This window comes from Cyanistes caeruleus, chromosome 5 (genome assembly GCF_971803275.1).
Source record: "Cyanistes caeruleus chromosome 5, bCyaCae1.hap1.1, whole genome shotgun sequence".
Taxonomy (NCBI): Eukaryota; Metazoa; Chordata; class Aves; order Passeriformes; family Paridae; genus Cyanistes; species Cyanistes caeruleus.
Genome location: NC_141705.1, coordinates 77,066,296 through 77,074,557, shown reverse-complemented (window position 1 = coordinate 77,074,557; position 8,262 = coordinate 77,066,296). Strand labels below are relative to the sequence as shown.

General features: G+C 39.7%; 1 long non-coding RNA gene across 1 annotated transcript; it reads right to left on the bottom strand.

The window, feature by feature from the left end:
- Positions 1–212: 212 nt before the first annotated feature.
- LOC147653283 (uncharacterized) lies at positions 213–5,574 on the bottom strand. The gene is made up of 2 exons (XR_015287323.1): positions 5,465–5,574; positions 213–5,013 (listed from the first exon to the last, which is right to left on the bottom strand). It is a non-coding gene; the product is annotated as an uncharacterized LOC147653283 (long non-coding RNA).
- Between the last annotated feature and the right edge of the window lie 2,688 nt (positions 5,575–8,262).

Here is an 8,262-nt window from a genome sequence, read left to right as displayed (position 1 = left end):
TTCATGTTGTAACTCACATGTGCTGACATAAAAAACCAAACAAGCAAGGATATGTAAGAGACAGTTCTTAGAGACATGAAAGGAGAAAGGGCAAGGTAAATATTGCCTGACAAATCCTTCCCTACCACCAGCGGATTCACAGTGTGAATTATAGAGCACTTGCTGTAGTTTTCTTCTTACCTTTCAAAAAAACTTCTTTTCAGACATTCAAATTGACTGTACAAAAGGTTTATGGTATTTATTTGCCTTCATACACATGAAAATGTACAACAATTGCACAGATGGGCAGTTTCACGTGCTTTCCATTAACTTTTTTCTTTTTAAACACACCTTCTTTGCTCGAGCTAGTTTCTGCTGGTTTTGTTTTACGACAGGATGGTTTATAAAACTTCTGTCAAACCGTGTTACTGTTTGATCATGTTAAGAACAATCAGGGTAAGTGTTGCCAGTTACAGTTTTCCATCCCAGCCAAGTCACAGTGTACATATGGAGCAAGATATAAAGAAACACAAAGACTGATTAGCGTGCAAAGTGCAACACAGCGGTCTTTACTATTCATCATTAATGTCTGAGTGGATTTTCAGAATCAAGAGACTTCTCCCACAGCCATAGCAGTTTTGCACATAACCACACAAAGAAAAGCCAACCAGAAATTATGCAACATGTGTGAGCACGGTCTTCAGCCATGAGCTCCATTTCAGAAAGAGAAAGATTGTTCCTATCACATTTTCTTGCTAACTCCTCCTAAAGGCTCAGGAAACATATGTCAGAACAGCTTTCCTTAATTCAGGGCAGTGAACTTTCCCATGCATTTCCTAGAAAACTTTCACTTCCTGGAAATGCTGCTGTGTCTGCCCCTGAACCCCTAAAGCCCTCTCTTTAAAGCTTGCCACAAAAGCGATGAAGATGATCACTGTCATCTTCATGTAATAAATGGAAGTGGATTTTAGGGAAAAAAGAGGATCACAAAAAAAATAAGGCCAGCAAACCAATCTTCTAAAGATCTTAGAGATCAACCAGCTCTCTTTTGTCTTCTGTGTTTTACAGCCAAATGTCCAATTGATCTTTCTGATTACCTTTTTATAAGTGGGAAAAATTTAAATTCACACTAATCTCTACATTTAGAGACTTATTTGACACTCACTCAGGAAATTCTTTGTTTACTTAGCTTGTGTTCTGCATGTGCAGACATTAATGGAGCATACATGCTCGATGGCCTAAAAGGCATCTCCTCAGCAGGAGCTTTCAGAAAGTGAATCCTCATGAAATTACTCACAGAATGACAAATTTTAAACACCTTTCTTGCCAGGCAAAAAACTCATTCCAAGCAGCCAACGCACTTGTATGCTTGACATGAATGAGCAACAATTTATAGCACATTGCCTGCTTCACTGGTTAATATAAGAAACTGGCACTTGGACCTGTCAGAATTCATACAGAGCTGTGTCACCAGAGGAATTGTTTGGGGAGCACTGCAGCAGGCACAATTCCATCACAGTCCCAAAAATGTTTGTACATCCACCCCTTCTGTAGGCAGTCTGGCTCCCTGAACTCACTTAGGACCCTCTCAAGAAGACCCATGATTTTTGGGAGGAGGTGGAAGACAGAAAGTTCGTAGGCAACAAATTAATAAAGAAGGCTCTCAAATGACTTGTGTGCCAGATGATGTTCTTGAAGTGCCCAATGAACCATAATCAAATATATGTGATTAACAGAAGGTGACTCCAAATAGATGGAAACCAAATAAATACAGTGGCTTGTAGCCTCATCATTTTGCCTCATGAGCCAGTCAGACCTCCCAAGTTAAGCAGTGCTGAGCCAGGTGTGAATTTAAATAGGAGGTGCTCCAAGGAAAACTGAGTTCATGTGCTGAAGGAAACAGTGCTGGTAGTCCTTGTCTGTCTGAGTTACTATTGAACAAAGGTGCTTGCATGGTGCCAACAACACAGGACTGAGGCTGTAGAAGAAGCTCAAATCTTTGAACCCTAGCTCCTACAGCTTATTAAAATCCCCTCAACATTATTTTGAAAATTAATGATGTCCACGTAGCCAAATTTCATAATAGATAATTATACAACAAATATCCTGGCAGTTTGGAGTGGATACAGCATTTTCTTTCATTTTCTTCCTATTAAGTTTCACGAAGTATTACTGTAAGGAATTGCAAAGTTCTACTCAAGAGGTGAGTTCACTCATGTTCTGGTGTTAAATTAAAAATGCTACAGCATATTGTGCTGGAATCACATTCATTATTTTTTAAGCCCCGTGTTACTACTTCTTTGTAATTTGTTTCTTACTCACAAAGAGCATAGCAAGCAGATCTCTTTGGAGGACTTCATAATGCATGAAGCTAACTGAGTAACTCGTGATTCTTAGAGCAGTTTAATCTGGAAGGGTCCTCAGGAATTCGTGTAAGGTAATGACCTTCTCAAACTAGAGCCAATGCCAAAGTTAGGTCTGGGTGCCCAGGGCTTTGTAATTTACAGGCACAAATAATATTCTCCCAATTTCATAAGTCATCTGAAAAAAAAAAATAACTAGGGAGAAATTTTTGTTCTTTACTTGTTTCGGGAAAGCCCTGTGCCATAGCATTCCCCAAATTCCTATTTGAATGTTGCCACATTTTGTTCAGACTTGAAAGTTTTTGTGCATTCACAGCCTAATTCAGTTCAATGATGATAGTTATCATTAATGCCTGCAGCTCAGAATATTCACTGGCATGAGCCTGTGAAACATACAGATGAATTCAGGATTAGAGATAAAGAAAACATAGAAAATACCCTTAAATTTTGAGACATGGTCATATTGTCAAGAATAGGAAATGAGTTTTTGACACTCTTCTGAAAACTGCTGGTAATTGATTCCCATGACATAGATGCTAAGTAAAAACATTCATTTTTCTAGTGCCAACTGTAATGCCAATTACCAGTTGATTGAATTAGATTAGTAGATGTTCCTGCATAGAAGAGGCAATTAGCAGTACCTCAGGCAAAAAAAAAAAAAAAAAAAAGGAAAATAAAAGAAGGTACATGAAGATAAAAAGATGGGAGAGAATTTTGGATTTGTATACCAAAATTACTTACATTCAGTACATTTGTCCTTTACATAGCTGCAAGATATGGATTGTTCATTTGCTCATCCTTTACTAGTCCTAAAAGTGTTCTCCTCACTGCAAAAGCACAGAGACAGTCTGGGCTGTGAGCTCTATCAGCCAGACTCAGAGGAGCCAGAACGCACCAGGGATCTGTGGGATGGGATCATTCAGACTGGTTTTGTGCACAGTTGCGTGCATTTGCTGCTTAATAGTTCTTCAGATTGCTGTTACCATGGGACAAAAGGAACTTTTTTAGGAGCACTTTGAGTGAGAAAAGGATGATTCCTTTGGCTGTGACTAATGCATGATCACTAATACCTAGCCAGAACCATTTCCTGACTTTGTACTAGGGGAAAACCTAGGGTGCATCACCTCCCTGACATTCCTGTCCCAGCTGCCATGGAAAGAAAGGGAGAAACATAGGCCAGAAGGACTGTGGATGGTGTGAGACAAGGAGGGTATGGCATGCTGCAAACAGCACTAGCCCATACTCAGATTTGTGAGGACCGGGGCACTGATAGCCTTTCTGACCATGTAGCCTAACGAGGAAAATGAATGGAAATAATTGAAAGTAAATTACAGCCAGCCCATGGCACAGATGCTCAGCAAGTCCAGCTCTACCCACTAACACAGATAACAGATAACCAAACCAACATCAGGGACCAAAGTGTGCCTGAATCCAAATTGAGCATATCTGATTCTATCTCAGCTTCCTCACATCTGTGTAATTAGGCCTCTACTTCAACTTGCTGAGTCCATGAAGTGTTATTTGCATGAGCTCAGCAGATCTTTGAGGCACACCTTCCTGACAGCAGCCACAGCTGACCATTACTCCTGCCAAGTGATGACTGCCAGTGCTTACTGCTTCTTACCTTTTGTGCCATTTGGATCTGCTTCTCTTCTCCACTTCTGGTCTCCAACTCCAAGAAGTAACCTGTAATTCATCAGCTTTGGGGAAAATATGTGTGATCTCATGAATCCTGGATGTTGTAAAATATTGTTTTGTTGGTGAGGAGACAGAGGTCTGTACACCATTAAACTAGTAAAACTCGCAATTTTCCAGGGTTTTGCCAAGCAAGTCTTGAATGCCTCAAATCTTCCACAGTCTGTTTGATATATCAGGAGGGAGAGACAGTAAACTATCCATGAGGGTAGCTAGCACAGATCATAGCATCAAATGCATGACATTTATACACTATAAACTCACTTTAAATACCCTGCTACAACAAGTGCTGTAACATTAGAGGGGGCAAAGTTGGAGAATACTGATTGTGACCATGTGTAGAACAAGGATAATTTATTTTTAGCTTTGTATTTCTGTTCTAATACAATACTACCACCCAACACACGTGTATATGGATTTCTAAAGTATTATCTTATATTTTAAAAATTGCCATAAGCAAGAGCCAGAAAATGAATAGGTGCAGGTTTAGTTTACATCACGTTAGAGGTATAAAATTCATTGAGGATAGGGAAAACTTATATTCCCTTCACGGATTCACATGAATTCATGTCTTCCTCTTCACCCCAGAGTGCAATCCCAAAATTTATTACATTATAATAACGGGTTGTCAATACCTCTGTTTCAATATTGCAGAAATTGGCAGCCTTCAGAAAGAAACAATTAGATTTCTGACAGTACCATCAGGGTTTCCACTCTTTGCTGCTATGGCACTGAATAGTCTGAGGAAAGCAGAGGTACAAAAAGGATGGCAATGAGAAGGGAAAAAGACAACTTTCCCTTTACAGCTGAGTTTAGTCACATATTATTTTATAGTTCCTTGCTGATACAAAGGCCTTGTGCAAGGGTTGTATCCTGCAGCTGTGAAATTCTTGAGAGGCAGAAGTGGGACATTCACCTTTAAATTCCTGCGTTTGGTGTTTGCTTGCATCTTTGTAATTCCACTGAGAGGAGGGACCTACGAGGAGAGAAAAGCTCACAATCATCTTCTGCTCAAGCCTTTATGGCAGAGACTCATAGTCCTTCTCATCCATCATGTACTGCTCCAACTAAAATCCCTGTCAAGACAACCATAGCATGCTTTAATCCAAATTGACTGTGTCTTGTTCTGCTACTTAAATCTATATGCAATTAGATTTTCTATTCAAGTTACCAAGACCTTGGAGACCTTGTTATTTGGATGAGCTCAGCAAATCTCTGAGGCTCCTGCTCCTGACAGCAGCCACAGCTGAATCTGACACCTATGAGAAAATGATGATTGACAACCTATGTAATGACTGAAACATAACTCTACTGGTTGCACTTTCTCTCTCTGACTCCCCCAAATAGTTATCCAAATAAATTTTTTTCAAAAGAGTCTGAAGAGAAAATCTGAGCACAGCTGACTGCCTACTGCAGAAGCTACCTACCTTGTGAAAATCCAGCTCCAAATGCATCATTATATTTGTTATTTGGGCTAGTGATTATAATAAAATTCTTGCATTTCCTGTGAAAAACTGCAAAGGTCTCTGTGACATTCCTGGAAAGAAAAACATATTTTCTGCATGAACTTCATCTCTTTTCTTCATTTGATTTTATCCCTGTAGTGGTTTAAGCCCAGAGAGCAGCTAAGTACCGCACAGCCACCTGCTCACTCCCACCCCTCCCCTGGTGCAAAGGGGAGGAGAATCAGAAAAAAGTAAAACCCACCAAAAAAGAAGAGAAAAGTGAAGTTTACTAATTGCAAAAAAATTCAATAACAATCTTAATAATAGTAATGAAAAGGTAGATAAATAAAAGAAAGAGGGGAATAAAACCCAATGCAGTCAAGCTATTCACAATACCATCGCTCACCACACACTGACTGATGCCCAGCCCATCCCCAAGCATGGGTCAGCAACTTCCAACAAACTCCCCCAGTTCACATACTGAGTGTGATGATCTCTGGTGTGGGGTAGCCTACAGAACAGCCCTTCAGCTGGCTCAGGTCAGCTGTCCTGCCTATGCTCCCTCCCAAGTCCTCGTGTACCTGCTGTCTGGCAGAGCGTGGGAAAAGTCCTTGACTTAGCAACAACTAAAACAGCAATGCCATTCTCATGCTAAATCCAAAACACAGCACTAGGAATAAAATTGACTCTATCCCACCATAAACCAGGACAACCTCCTATCCTGAATTTTTGTAGTTGGGCCAGACTTGGCACACAGCATCTGCAGTATTGGCTCTATCCATACTGAAGATGTGCACAAAGAGGACTGTAACAAAGGTGGGAGGAGAGCAGATTTTGGCTAGCAGTATGCTCATCCAAATGCTGAACTTCTACCCCAGGAAAATGCCGTAGGATCTTTCATCATGAGGGAGATGTTCACATGTCTCCTTACCCAATATCCTTTCCTTCTGAACGGGGAAGAGCAGAGTCAGAGACAGAAACTGGTCTTTGAGACCAGATATGGCATGTACTCCAAATTTGATGACTTGGCCTCGTAATTATTCCCTCTGGGTTTAGATTTTGAAAGGCCACTGAGGTCTCTGCCAGCTGGTAATGTCAGAAACAACAATATTGCTTTTAGGGTTTAACAGGTAATACCGCTTATTCCATGCAGTGGGTTTTGTTCCAGACAGGGATTTAAATTTATTTGTTCTAATGACTTAACTTGTTGACAAATAAACATTTGACAAAAATGTATAATATAATCCTGGCAAACTACACCGCGCCTTTAGCTTTGCTTTAAATTTGAATTCAGCTATTTATTACATCACCCTTTGCCAGAATTGGGCAGTAAACTACTTTCATATTCAGAAGAATGTTTCCATTTAAAATTTACATTTAGAATTGCAATAAGATGTTGGATCTCATTCTTTTGGAGGAAATTGTATTGCATTACATTAGCTACATTGCTAGAGAAACGCATTCTGCTTCCTGTATCAGTTTCAATTATCTGGGTGCATTACTCACCCATTTTTATCATGGAATGATAAAGTTAGTGCAATTCCAAGAGTCACAAACCACAGCTACGAAACAGATTGGTTAGCTGTTAATTACTTAAATACTGCATCCTGTGCATAATGAACTTCTTACCTACAGTCATGATCTATTATTGACAGTTTGGAAGACTAAATCTATTGCTGCCCAGCATAATTCTGAAGTATAATTTATAGTGCTTATTTGGAGAACTATATCGAGTACATTAAAGCCATATGGTGCTGTGGTTTCATCCCCAAGAGATGCCTCATCAGCTAGAAGAAGCATTATGATCAATATGTATATTACTCATTTTTAATAGAGTATACTAAGCTGCAGAAGATTATTGTTCCTGCCAGTTACTTGAAAATATGAGGTGCAACAATTATTTTAAGATTGTTGGAGAGTTACAGTATTCTCAAGATATAGAAAATATGTCTTTGTTTTATTATGCTTCAAACCTGAAACATTCTCTAGCAGCTGAAATCCCCCAGAAAATAGTCTGTCTAACTAGAAAAGCTAAAACCTATAAAAGGTAAAAACCTTATTTGAGCTGTAGTGCTCAAACAATTTGCTAAATATGGCTTCTCGGAAGAGAAAGAAAATGAGCTAGAGGCAGAAAGATGAGAACATTGTTTGTCATTTCTCTTGGCAAAAGGACGTAGCATCTACCACAATCATGCCTATTTCACTGTTAAAAATAAAAAGTGGCAAGTATTACAATGATTGTTACAGCCTTAGCAATCAGAGAATGCTGGATCTTTTTAAGGTTCACGTTACTTATCCCTCAGTACATTAAGAAAAGTACCAGATAAACAGCAAGTACTTCATTAGCCTCTGACCTGGTGGAAGCCTTTGCAACTGCAGACAAAGAGTAAACTGCACTGCCTAGCTGAGCTTGTAAAGCCACAGGCATGAAAGGTGAGCATGAATTTAAAAAAAAACCCACAAAGCCAAATTTCACTTATTCCATCAGAAACAGCAGAACTGCAAATGTTACAAAACTGAGTGTGAGGAAGATGAGGCAAGGCCACATCAGGAGCTGGGAGCAGAGACAGGGGGAATAAGGAGTGGGAAGGTCTGTGTGCCACTGATGACTCAGAAGGTAAATACTCAGAGCACGGGACAGGGCAATTCCTCCAAGTCTGAAGACATAGCTAAGGGACAGGATTATGGGGGTTTCAGCTGGAACAGGAAGCTAAGGACTAGATAGAGAATTTAGACTTAAAACTATGTCAAGAAGTGCATTTGCATGGTGCTCCATCCAA